The 14,183-nt window shown below is 43.5% G+C and overlaps 1 long non-coding RNA gene across 1 annotated transcript; it reads left to right on the plus strand.

Annotated features, from left to right (window-relative positions):
* The first annotated feature begins 6,613 nt into the window (after positions 1-6,613).
* Positions 6,614-8,333, plus strand: LOC142785352 (uncharacterized). The gene is made up of 2 exons (XR_012888933.1): positions 6,614-7,066; positions 8,180-8,333. It is a non-coding gene; the product is annotated as an uncharacterized LOC142785352 (long non-coding RNA).
* Positions 8,334-14,183: the final 5,850 nt, after the last annotated feature.

Here is a 14,183-nt window from a genome sequence, read left to right on the forward strand (position 1 = left end):
AATAAACTCACAAGAGCTCACTCAAATGAAATCACAAAAAAACTGCTGATGTATTTGCCTCCCTCTCCATAATATATGTTTGTATATAACAGTAGTACAGAATTTTTCATGCTTGAACTTAACATAGGCAAACATTACATCTGCTGGGTTGAAAAACTTGCACATGTTATAGTACTGCGTGAATAGCAACAAATTTAGTTCTGCAAGGTCAACTCACCGATGGCAGCCTTTAGTAGCCGTCGGTGTCATCAGGGACCAAGTGTGCCGGGGGCCAACAGACAAAGAGCATCTGCAGACTGGAAGCTGCCGATGACATAGCAATGAAAGGTTGGCCAGGCGTGCGCGTCCGTTAATATAGTGTAAGAACAAGCCATGAGTCGCTGTTGTCAGGGCTCTAGTACCACACAGAACAATCTCCACACGAACTCGAAAACCTGTAATTACCGGTACTGGCCTTCAACTCTATCCAAACCAAGGCACCGGTGATATCTTTGCTCTTTCTGAGAGCCAGAGTGAATCTTCACGTTCACGCGCTCTCGCTTGCACATAAAACTCTTAGGTTCTTACCAAAGAACAGTCTAAGTGCGTTGCCAAAGCAACACGACCTACAACAGAATGTAGCATCTTGCAGCTTTGGTTCGTCCCATCACGGTGCTCGGACTGTGGTTATCACAAAAGGGAGAAGTGGCGAGTTAACAAACAAAAACGCCAAGCCCCACCAACACAACTTTGCTCGACAAAATAGTTATGAATGCTCTGTTTCAATTTTCTGCCACACAAGCGCAGCCTCTTCACAAGTCTTGGAAATGCCAACACAGCACCACTGATCACAACGAACATCGTTTCACTCCCGAACACTAAACTGCTCACAATAAAACTGAAGCGTAAGATTGATTGATATGTGGGGTTTACCATCCCAAAACCATTATATGGTTATGAGAGACGCCGTAGTGGAGGGCTCCGGAAATTTCGACTACCTGGGGTTCTTTAACGTGCACCCAAATCTGAGCACACGGGCCTACAACATTCCCGCCTCCATTGGAAATGCAGCCGCCGCAGCTGGGATTTGATCCCGCGACCTGCGGGTCAGCAGCGGAGTACCTTAGCTACTAGACCACCACGGTGGGGCAAAATAGAAGCGTACGGGCTAAGCAGAGGCGAACAAAGAGCCGAACACAGCACGTAGTTTATACTTTTTCGCGCGTACTTGGCGTCACTCATATAACTCGCCAAAACGCTGTCAATCCGAAATGTCACACAGCACCCACCTGAGAGATTGAAAAGTGAAGCGAATGAACTGTTACCAGTGCACAAACACACATCGCAGCCTTCTCGAGTGCTAGTTGTCGTTGATACACAGTCGCCAACCTCGCTTAATAAACAATCCGAGGCACAGGCTTCGCTATGCGTAACCATACACCTCTACACTGCCGCTAGTTTTCACACCGCTTAATAGCACCGAAAACGCAGCAGTAATTCCGACACTTCCAGTCGAACGCTGAAGGAATTAAAGTGAGAGGCGTTTGTTAAAACACGCACCGACCGACACGCTGTGTACGACGTCATGTTGCTTTCGACAACTGCACAACACGTAAGAATGCGCTGAGAAAGTATTTGCGCATTTTCCATGGCGGGACCAAATTTGATCTTATGTGCGAGGGGGATGATATGACGAAGACGACAGGTGTGCCAGATGAAAAAAGGGCGTTGGCAACGTGACGCAATGAGCTGACGTTGAGAGTATTGCTTCACAACCAATCACAAGCTTCGCCTGTCGGCCAAGCCGTCGTCTGCTCACGTTTGTCATCTGCTTCAAGCAGAGCATGCGACAGGGATTTCGCCTTCGCTACGCAATTATTCCCAGGTCAAGTGGTCACTGCGTCGAACAAATTACATGTCTGTGGCTCGCTCTACCTTTGAATGATATTGGTGCGCTAAGTTAAACGGCTGGTATTTGTCGCAGGAACGAATTCATCCAAGGTTTGCTCCAGAATCGTGATAATTTGCACACTTTCGGTGTCATTTAAAATTACTAGGGTCATTTTATCCCGACTTTTTGCTGTATTATCATGGCCAATATCGGTTTCTGAACATTGAAGGTGGAAACGCTTGATTTGTTTGTAGTTCCATGCGTAATCACGCATACCTTCAATAGGCTTTGGTTTACAAAGTACGCGCCCATTCCAGATCGTCCCAAGATTTTCGGCAGCTGTGTTTCAGAGATCGTGCCCATTTGACAGTTGGATCCAATCGATGTACACTAAAGCATAACCACAAAATAGGCTTTATAAACCGCTAACTGAAAAGCTCCCTTCAATTTTCTCTACAATAGCATGCAAAAAATGTGCTCCTATTAACCTCTTTTGCAGTAAATTATAATATTGAGGCGAAGATCTTGAGTTGTACTTTCAATTGGATGAGGTGGGGCGCAACACAACAACATAACAAAGAAGGTTGATCATATGCCATGCCGCGTTCGAATGCCGCACCAACCATTCACGTAGTACATTGGTTTTTAACCAATCACAAATATTTGCATGCATAGTTTAACGCTATTGACGCCCAATGGAATTCTTCAATTACTGCGACTCCAAATTTATTGGTAGATGGTGGTTGTCCATACCCTGCTCTGTTTACAAAAGAAACAACACACGGAACTCAAAGCGCCAAAACAAACAAAAACGAACCAGCAGTAAAAACCAATTCTACATGGGCGTGAATTAACTCAAAACCAGCCAGGGCGCCAAAGTATACCACCGCGGCGGCAGATTCTACGTAGCCATATTGTTCCTAAGAGTGGTCCGGACCACTCTTAATATTTTTTAAGCCACGCTGTTCTCACGCAAACCTTTGCCTTATGAATCACCTTATGAGCACTTTTCAGTGACGTAAGCGAATATACGATTGCATTCTCATTGCTGACATGTTACCGGGCAGTCACAGAGAGCTTTATTGCAGCGGCCTATGTGACAACGATGGCCTCTTACGACCTTTTTTTTTCGTTTCGTGAATCGCAAAAAAAACTTCTCTTGCGCAAAATTGGTTTCGTAAATTAGTTTTGTGAATACGGCCCCTGTACTTTTGGTGGGGAGAGGTAGTCAAGCCTATTGTCAGCTTCTATTCTCCAGTATCCTTCGTCCTCTTGACGAAAGCTACTGTTATTTTTATTCTCAATGCTGGAAAATGTTTATAACATTTTATTTAAGCACTTGAAGAGAACCAACAATCCAGGGAAGCGTCGACAACAGACAAATACGGAAAAATTAGTTAAATACAAAACTTGTAAGTTTGTAAGTATTACAACCTTAAAGTTTATTTTGTTACACACAGGCTTACTTAACGACCTAATGCTACCAATAGAGGTGTGCCCTGTTCGCTTGGTGAAACTCAGCAAGGAAATTGGTGGTGTGCAGCAGTTTATCGTAACTAACACTAGGCCAATATCAGACGCTTTGGTACCCAGTTCAGGCCAGCGTCTTCAGTTTAGGCCACCTTCTTCGACCAGCGTAGAAGGGTGGGCCGAACGGCAGTCGCGACAACTAGCGGCGCACCAGTCAGATTTACATTACTCTCGGCGCTTCGACTGTTACGATGGCTGACTGCGGCGGTCGGCAACGCTATTTCTCGCAGCGACGTTATCGTACTATTTTTAAACCTAAACATTCGTCATTCTGCAGCCGACAATCTCGTGCCGCATTTGTAGAGTTTTTATGTGGATACACACAAGTTCGCCTGTATTATTCAGCCCGGATGCGTTGCCCATTGCAAGTTAGCTAAGGTCCTGCCCTTATTTCAGCTTTCTGTAGTGCGTTAACCTCAAACTACAAGAGGGCCTACGTGAATGTGAATTTACAGCGTTGTTTTTAGAATGAATGCTACCATTTTAACCATAGCCGTCTTGCCTAGACGAAAAAGAACGCAGAACATCTGGAAAAACCTCAAACAAGTTGACTTAAATTGAACGTCATAGACGTTTTATTTCGCAGCAAGCTTTCTATCTTTGCGGCGCAATGCTTGCTCACACTTTTTAAAATGTGCTCCATTTCTTTGTAGTTCTGTCACAGTGATAATTGATTTGTTTATACCCCAATTAGGAACAAATTTTGGCATGCGAATGATTCACTTAGCCAAGAGTATTTGAGATCTCTACTATAGTAAGCTGGTCTTCGTTTATTTCATACTTCCGGTCACTCTCTTGGTCTTTTTCTTTGTTGGACTTTGCAAACACTTTCCGTGTGTAACTTGATCGTGCTCTCAATTTACGTTGTCGGATAAACGGCTGTCTTTTTACCTATACTTATATTTATGCACTGTACATTATTTGAACGTGATAACGTGAAAGAGCTTGCTTCGCGAAAAATTCAATGCTGGCCTCTCCGGTTGTAAGCAAAACACGTCATCTTGCCCGTGACCCAGGGAATCCAGAAAGCTGCAAATAAAGTAAATAATGAAACTTCTGTACAATTCAGAATTGAAACCAGATAGCCTGCATGGCAATCACGTGTTCTACCACAGAGGCATGTCAACGGTCAAAACTGACTCGAACAAAATATTATAAACGTCATGTAGTATACATGAATGTCACTAATACTATGTTTGTCATAAAACAGGCTAGAACATTGCCTTTCTTTTCTTCATATAGCAGGATGAATCTTGTTAATGCACATGAATATTACCTGGTAGAAGCGTACAGTCGTGCCATATGTGAGAACATGTGATATGCACGCCGAGGGGGTGTTTTGAAGGGCCACCCAATACAGAGACTAAAAAAATGTTCGCCTACTCCCTTTCACTTGTGCAGTGGGCCCTTTACTGATTCGCAAAAGGAACAATTATGGCGTAGTTGGCTCTTCGCGACCGTACTAGCATTAGGCATTTCACGATAGTTTGAAACGACCAGTGTTTGCGCGCGCAGTCATCGTTTCCAGACGGCACGTTTGAGGGATGTCCTGAGACCGAAGTTAGGTTAGTAATTGAAAACGTAATTCAGACAGAGCCGTATTGCACTATTATGTTCTACTATAAAAGTCGAAGCTCAAGCGTTTTCCATTTTTATAATTGTTGCGTTCGTAACTGTTGTGTAAGTGTGGTCACACAGCACATATAATAATCAATGGCGTCCCCTCCACCATATCGGGATATTGCTGCGGCATAAATTACTGCTAGTACTACTACTACTGCTATTACTAATATTATTATGATTATTATTATTATAAAAAAAGTAGTGAAATAATAAGTTTATTTGCACAATATGAATTCTCTGGTAACCTTCAAAGTTGGAGAGAAAATTTGCTTACGATCGTTCGTCTGCTAGCCCGCCACCACAAGGTGAGAGAGACTGGAGGCCATATATATCTGGTTTCTCACGCTTTTTCTAGGAGCTTCTATCGTCGCACCTGCAGCTGTGGTGCTACCTTTACAAAATAAATAAATAAGTAAACAAAAATGTTGCTTGAACTGGAGCAACTGCTCTCGCCGCTGTTGGAACCCGGCGCAAAGCAAATGTGTGTACCTCGCTGTTCATAAATCTGCTCTGTTTCTCTGCGCTTTATACATGGTAAACGCGCTTTCGCACAAGGAACTTCCAGGACGTGAGCAGTGCCAGATGCAGTCTCAGAAGTGACGTGAGAGCACAACGCACCAATCACGGTAACCGCTTGCACGCCGTCGTCGCCGATTATAACATGCACCTGCCGCGGGAGTCAAATCTGACTGCAGTGCCTCTAGTTCAGGCGACCGCCACGCGGCGCGCCTCTCTGGCAGAGCTTTGAAATTCAGTTTATTCCAGTAACGTTGGTTTGGATTGTCTGGCCGAGTAAACCTAGTTCATTCTACTTTAGATAACTCGAATTCTTCCAACTAAGATTAAGATGTACCAAACGACTATAGCCCTTTCAGTCACGGCCTACACATTTTTGTGCGTGAAATTCGAAGGTATGTCACACGCTGCGTATTTCCTTAAATGGCCTGAAACTCGGTGTACACATTCCTGCGGACTTACTGAGTGGATAGATATCAACCAATTATTTCAATTTGCGACACGTTGCTGCAGATGATGACTTTGCTAGAGAGACTACCATGTTCGACGTTCCATGGACGAGGTGCGTTTTAGGACCAACGTGAAAAGTGTTTTTTTTCTGCAATCACAATGAATACAAAGAAAAAAAGAACTCTGCATGCAGTTTGCATCAAGTAGTTGATCGTTTTCACTGAATTACTCAAACTCACTAGTGGCAGAGTATTAAGATAATTAGTTACACGCCCAATAAATGTAAACACTGACACTCATACAAGACAACAAAGTTTTTCGATTTATACCTTAGAATGTAACTGAGTGCCCTAAAATATGCGACACCAACTTCACGCATTTTTGACAGTCTGTTTTAATTCATGACTGAAGGGGATAGAATGGCAAACCCATTTGTAACCTGTTAACTTCTATGAATCAGAATATTGCTGTGCAATGGAGGAAGCATGAGCACTGAATCTTCTCCCGTTTTCGAATTGGTTGTCCCCTAGACAAAGTTTTGATTGATCACGTTGAAAGAATAATTATGACTCGTATACATTCTCTGTTATTCGATGCGTGTGTTATTGTAAGAAGGAAACCGAGTAGACTTCAGGCAGATGTTGGCTCGCCTACATTCTGGCACACACAATTTTTCAACATATTGCGTACGTGCATCGGAGCGTAAGCACCTGCCTGCTAGAAGTGTATTTTAGTGACACGTATTATGAGAAGATTTTGTTGCATCGACACTTTTTATGTCTTCATTACATTCGCAATATACCTATCTTCATGGGAGAATGGAGAACATTCAATGGCACTCGCATTCCCAAGTTCTGCGCCATTACCCACTTCAAGATTCCCACCAAATATGAATCCATGGCCTGATGGACAACCCATTCCTGTGCATCCAGGATTACGCTTTCCAGGAAGGCCTGGCCGTGGCAGGCGCCTGCGGGTGAGGCTAGCAAGAATAAATCTTCCTCAACCCCTACACGGACCGCACAATAGATTGCCTCGCATCTAATGGAATAGAAATATATAAAAAAAAACTGTATGGTAGGTGAACAATTCTTGCTGTTATTCATTCAAGCGAATATTCGCATGTGTTTTCGCATTTATTTTGATAAATAATTAAACTGCCTTACTCTCGCACTGGTTCCTTTGCTCGTCAACTTGTTAGAAAAAAAAGGCTAATCTAGTAAAAGTGAGCGCCACTTTTTACCGGCTTCTCAGGGTATATAACCGAGCTCTAAAATGTTACTTTGAGCCGAGTTCACTCAAACTGCTATACTAAATGCAACCCATGTCAACTGATCAATACCTACTCTGCATTAAGTATACTGCCAACCGCAAAAAGAAAGCGTAAGCAAGACTGCAGAACACAGGTTTTATTGGTCCATTGAGCGCCCAGAACTGCAAGCAGCACGTACTTCATCAAGGAGCGGCAATTCACTTAGCCGCGAGTATAGACGTGGATGATCGAGTCATCGGATGGTTGGTGAAGCGTGTCGATTTTTGCTGAAAGACGATCGAAAATTTGATCGCGATCGGTTGTTTTCGCACTGGTATCCAAGTAAATTCAATGGCTTGCGTCATGCGCTGAATCTTATCAAAGGTGCAATGCTAGAGAGTAAATTTAAGCGCTTATGGTGTACCCTTTCTTGCCCGCGCTCCATTTACGTTGTTATGGATCAGTACCAATTCGCTCACCTTTCCGTTTTGCTTCACCTTATTGAAAGAGTAGGCCTATATCGCGAAGCCTCGTGGATTTTGCAGCGTGACTTACCAAGAGCCGTAGTCAGGCGCTTAGTATTGAGGCCACGCAAAACGAAACGAGTGGTCATGCTAATACCACGAAGATCTAATTAAATGGTTCTTTAGACAGAATCTCATTGTGATTCTCTGTTCGAGCTCTCTCGCACCCATCTCTTCCAATGGCCTCAAACATAATCATTATTAGCCGTGTTCTACAGATCCTTTCGGCGTTCATAGCGTGAAAATAATAGAAATCCTACAATAAGTGTACTTTGGTGTATCAAATAAAGCGCTTTGTTTCACTACTAAATGATCGCGTAACTGTACCACGATGTCTTGCCGAATGAGCCGAATGGTGCTGCAAGGCAGGTATTCGTGAATTGTTTTACAGCTAACTCTTCGTCTGTTTTGCAGCCATTAGGACCAAGACAGGTAACGGTGGTCGCTCTGAACGCACATGAATGAGTTTGGGGAAGACTCTAAACTGAGACAGCGTAAACAGGAAATTTATGTTGTGTGCATGACGTTGATGTGTAAATAAAAAAGCGCCTATGTTTGTCTTGCCAAATATTTCCCCAGCCGTTTTTGTGGGCTCAACAAAGCATGTAAGAGGCCAATGTCTCCATAATAACAGCAAGACATGGTTCTACGTATTAAAGCCTAAAAATAAACCATCTTGCAATAATATTTTCATTGGAATATTACAAATAATAAAGTTAAAAGTATGTCTATATTACAATACTTGAAAAGTGTTTTTTGACATGCAATGACGAACAAAATTATGAGAGCCACGTTCACCGCATTCGATCGTATTTCAAAATCCTACTCTGAACGAGTGCTCCTGAGTAACGACTCAGATCAGCGCCAGTGAAACGAGTGCTGTCACGATGCTTCCTAGAAAAAATATGCATCGGCAGTGAAGTACGCTTTTAGAGCATGCAGAGGGACCTAATCGTAAAGCGCAACAGTTGAAAGTAATAGTTCCTTGGAGGCTTGAATAATTTCATTAAACGCTCAAGAACGCAAGCGCCGTTAGGGTACCATTCTTTTTTTAGAGGCCCTAAATAATGTTACCTGGAATTTCACGCACTAAAACACCTCTATGATAATGGGCCAGCCGTAGTGCCGGGTTCCGGAAAATCTATGACCTGGAACTCTTTAGGATACACCAATATCACTCAGTGGCGGCGAGTCGAGCACTTCGTATTTATCGAAATACGACGACCACAGCCGGTAACGAAGCCCCAACCATCAAGTCAGCAGTACACCACAGTGACCTCTGTATAACAAAGCCGAAAAGAGCGCCCCAGAACCAAAAAACAAACTCAAGAGCTGTTTTTTATGCATCAAAAGAAGAAGAACGTGCAACCTTCAGGCATTTCTGAAAGGTTTGACATAATATGCAGCGCAATAATCGAGTTTTCTTTCTTACAGACAGATGAACGAAGCCCAGATATCTAGTGAAGCTAAATATGAACAATCATTTCATTTTACATTAGGTTGTGACAGATTACCATTGGTGTTAGTAACAAGTGACGCTAGAGCACGTTTGATATGTCCATAAAAGATAAAATGAATCTTGATAGAGGAAATGCTGGGAGACTGGAAGATAGCACTGTAGAGGAGCGAGTCTGAAATTAGCATTGTGGAGCAGCGAGTCTATCTGACTGATTTCACAGTTGAACTTTCATAAGTAAGCATAGGTCGAGCACAGACAGCCGAAGATAGATAACTGTTACTGCATCAGTAAAATACAGTGTGCCCCAAGGAACGGAAAACGTCCGCCGACAAGCGGGTGCCGCGAAGGTGGGGTCGTTAAACGAAGAGATCCGCAGGCATAAATTCGACTCGGTCATCTTGCCATAAACCGCGGTTTAAGAAGAACTTAGGTGTCGAGAATCGCCACTTCGCCTAACATGGGCAGATGTTGTTCCCAGATGACCTTGAGCCTCAAGTAGTTTTTACCGCACGTGTAATGATCGAGCTACAGTATGGGAACCCAGGCGCTCGTGCGCGGCGCGTTTTGAAAGTCGCGTGCAAAAGTACAGATTTCTGAAAGGCTTGTTTGAGTGCCGTCATGTGATTTGAAAATATATTGCTCCGTTTCTATGAGCCCTGCGAGTGCAAAATTTGTTCTGCTGATTTGTGTTTTGTGATTTACTCAACGTTTATTCCAACGCTAAATACGATGCCGACTACAACTGAGCGGCGTTGTCGCTGCCTGCGCTTGAACTAGGCAAAAGGCTCTTTATGCTGAACCGAAAATTTGAGTATAGGTCTTGCGTGTGTCGCTTTTTAGGGCTACACGCATGCTATGCGTCACCTTGAAACAGAGCGCCTAAATAAACGGCAATGGGCTACTACGAGAGCAGACAGTGTCTTGGAGCCTATACTGGCCATTTCGCTGTCACACTCAGGCCGCCAACATTTGCGTATCCAGAGGCCGCTACTTAGGGCATTGCACAAGGACGCATATTAATTTGAATCGCAGCCACAGTATTAAGCCGTCTTGAACCAAGAGATTTGCTGGCTCCATTAAGCGCTAGTGTCGTTTTTTTTTGTAAGCACCTGTGTAGTGTTAGTCCATCCGTGGCAAATTCTGTGCTGATGTTACTTTGCCGATCCCGGTTGCAGCCGTCGCATTTCGATCGAGGAGAAATGCTAGGAGTCCATATGCTGTGTGATGTCAGCGCACATTTATTTATTTATTTATTACCCACAGCACCCATTAGGTAATATTGCGGGAGGGGGGGGGGGGAGCGCGTACAAGAAAAGAACGTTAAAATTGCAAGTTCAAATAGGTTTGTGTAAAAAAATAAAAAAGAAAAGAAGCAGATCCACAAGACACAAAACAAACACAGCTACACCGAGCAGAGCTGAGTCAGAAAAGTAATACGTATTAGAAAAAGAAATGCAGAAACCAGACAAATAATTATATTATCATAATAATTAAAACAAAGTGCAGCATTCGTTATTGAACACCAAATGGTTGAAATCGCCGGAGCCCTCCATTGCGGCGTCTCTCATAATCAGATCGTAGTTTTGGGACGTCAAACTCTTTATCTTAACGCGATAGCGTTAAAGAGCTCGTTTCACAGAAATGCCAGTGTCGGTGTCAGCGTGATTGGTTGTGAGAGAAAAATTATCGTCTTATGCGTGACCGAAAAAATGAGAATGATGCAAATGAAACAAATAAATGATAAAAATTCTGAAGAAGCATGGGGACCAAAACAGGGTTATTTTGGTACAAGTGGGAACCGAACCTGCGTCCTTCTCATGGGAAGCAGACGTTCTACCCCATGGCCACGCCTCTGCTTGGGAAAGCACTGAAACAAACTTGATTTGCTTGGAATCGCAGTGAAAGTAGCTTTCATACTTCACAAACACACACGTCCTGTATTCTTGTTACGCAATGCAATATGAAATATGAATTATTGCAATAATAAGGCATGGTACAAGTGTCCACTGCCTACGGCCGGCAGAATATGTGATTATAATAATGGCTCCGTGGTTGAAACCGGTACTCCACTACAAAAGAGGCTAATACCCGAGCCAAACTGGCACGGAAAATAACATTCGGTAGTGCAGGAATTCAGTTGCTAAATGACAATTTTTGGGTGGAGTTGCTACACCTCCAAAATGAATGACATTTGACTGGGATGATGTCGACCACACCGTCTTTTATATATATATAGTAAGCAATTGTGGAGTAGTAAAAGAAAAATAAACGTGCATTACAAGCTACAATACCTCCGAGAAGACCTAAATGTAAAAACGAGCATATTACACTGCTGTTAGATTTCGTTCGTTACTTTGTTTCACGACGTTGCAACCGACCATGCAAAACTTAAGCCGAAGCTAGTCAGATCAGCAGTGTAAAAAGAAAATAGCGCCTGTCGCATTTATATCAAAGCATCTTCCAGCTGAAGAAAAGTTGTTAGGCACTTGTTTAAATGATTAGTGTAAATAAAAGACGCGAAAAAATTTTTGAAGTCGAAGCAAATGTTTTTTGTATATAATTACTTCATGAGCTGTGCTTTCAATAGTACAGATTTCTGAGTAGAGTGAGTTCTGGCGATGGCTTTAGCTGACGATTGGCATTTGGGCGAATGCCATTTTGTTCGTTCATGTGGCACTGCACAAATTACAATCAATATAAAAACATTAAGAAGTATTGATTGATATGTGAGGTTTAACGTCCCAAAACCACTATATGATTATGAAAGACGCCGTAGTGGAGGGCGCCGGAAATTTACACCACCTGGGGTTCTTTAACGTGCACCCAAATCTGAGCACACGGGCCTACAACATTTCCGCCTCCATCGGAAATGCAGCCGCCGCAGCCGGGATTCGAGCCCGCGCCCTGCGGGTCTGCAGCCGAGTACCTTAGCCACTAGACCACCGCGGCGGGGCAACATTAGGAAGTAAATGCTCTCTTCTCTGCCCGTGTGGCACAGGTATAAGGTACTCGGCTGCTGACCCTTAAGCCGCGGGAACGAATCTCAGCTGCAGCGGCTGCGTTTTCGATGAAGGTGAAAATGCCGTTGGCCTGTGTGCTCCACTTTGCGTGCACGTTAAAGAACCCCAGGTGTTTGATATTTCTGGAGCCCTCTACTACGGCGTCTCTCATATTCATATGGTAGCTTTCGGACGTTAAATCTCACATATCAATGACTTCATCAATCAATCAATCTATCTATCTATCAATAACTACAAAACGCACACACGTTACTGCGCCTATTATCTAAGGTGACGGAGTGGGTGCGTAGCAAATTTGAAAAGGTTTCATGCACTAAGTGCTTGAAGTACGCACTAGAAATAGGATATCGGTAACGCGTTGGATTCTTAAAGGTAAAGCTTTAGGATCCACTAAAATAGATTTCATGAAGCCTTGTGTTGGACTTCATGTTATGCCAGTACTTGCGCATAATGCAGCCCCACTATCGTGAAACATGAGGAAGTACGTTGCACAGAAAACCTTGCATTGGCTTCGGAATCTGGTGATTGCCTTGGTAGCAGGTCCCACCCTGGCACAGTGCGGGTGCCAGCGACCTTCTTCAAAAGCCTTTTATTTCTACTTCAGATCGGTGATTGTGACTAATGGTTGGTTAGTTCAGTAGTTTATATTGCAGGCTGTTATAGCTATTTTGCGCTGATTTTCAGCATTTTAGGCTTTATTTACACCCATATTGACCACTGTGTGACCACGCGGCGTGAACCAGTGGAGAGGCAATAAGCTGGGTCAACGAAGTGTCACATACTTCAAAGTCTTGTCGTCGTCATGTAGTCACCCCTGAGCATATAGCATTCGTTTTCTGCCACAGTGGTTTCGGATTCCTTTTACTTAGAAAAAGCATTGGGAACAAATTGCGCACTACCTGCCGAGAGGAAATCGTGCAGTACCTGTTATGTGTATACCGGAATATTTCGTATTACTTCTCTATTTATATATTTCTTTATTGCGAAAACGCTCGTCCTAGCTTTCGTTTTAGCCGAGTGAAGAAGCTGCTGAAATTGTACCGGAGAAAAAGCAATTGAAGATCTTGTCCATTTGAGCCAAGGCGGTAATTTCTAGACAGCGTTCCCTTGAACACTACAAGGCACGCGTAGAAAGCCTACAGCGTCATAATGTGAACATTACGCTATACGCCCAATCACCATCTTTTTTTCTAACTGGACGTCGATAGGTGCGTGAGATAGAAAATTACAGATTCACTAGGTGCTGAAATTTACTCCATCAATGATGTGAAGAGTACGTTGACATGGTTGTGCGCTTGGCTTTTTACGCATGTGGTGCGAGGTCCTAGGAAATGCCCTCTTTTTATTGAAATTTGGCTTGAAGACAAACCGTGCCATTTGCAGGACCCCTTTCTGCCAGTACACATTGTACAACATTGTACAAGTACTCATAAATTGATTTCAATTAAACAGTCAACTGGTTCTGTGACGACAACTTTCATTTTATTGTTAGACCAATTTTTATAACGGAGGGAAAGGCAATCTTTTTTTTAATTTGCATCTTTCTGGATTTCTCGGTAACAAAGAACACCGGTTTTTCACTCACAACGAAAGACACCATCGAAGACGCTGGCAATGAAACCAGAAGGTCGGCTTAACGAGCTCTTTAAAGTTGTGACCGCAGCTGAGACCTTCTGGTAGAGTGTCCGCTTCGGCTGTGGGACGTCGTGAGCTGAAATCCACGTGCCGTCGGACTCCCCCAAATTTACAAAATGGATGCAGGCGTCCCACAGACTGACACTCGGCCACTTTCATGGGTGAAACTTCTGGAAAGGGCGGCTTGCGCCATTTGAACCCCGTTGGGTGCTCAGATTTGGGTGCACGTTAAAGAACCCCGGGTGGTCTAAATTTCCGGAGCCCTCCACTACGGCGTCTCTCATAATCATATAGTGGTTTTGGG

The sequence above is a fragment of the Rhipicephalus microplus genome, chromosome 2 (genome assembly GCF_043290135.1).
Source record: "Rhipicephalus microplus isolate Deutch F79 chromosome 2, USDA_Rmic, whole genome shotgun sequence".
In the NCBI taxonomy this organism is placed as follows: Eukaryota; Metazoa; Arthropoda; class Arachnida; order Ixodida; family Ixodidae; genus Rhipicephalus; species Rhipicephalus microplus.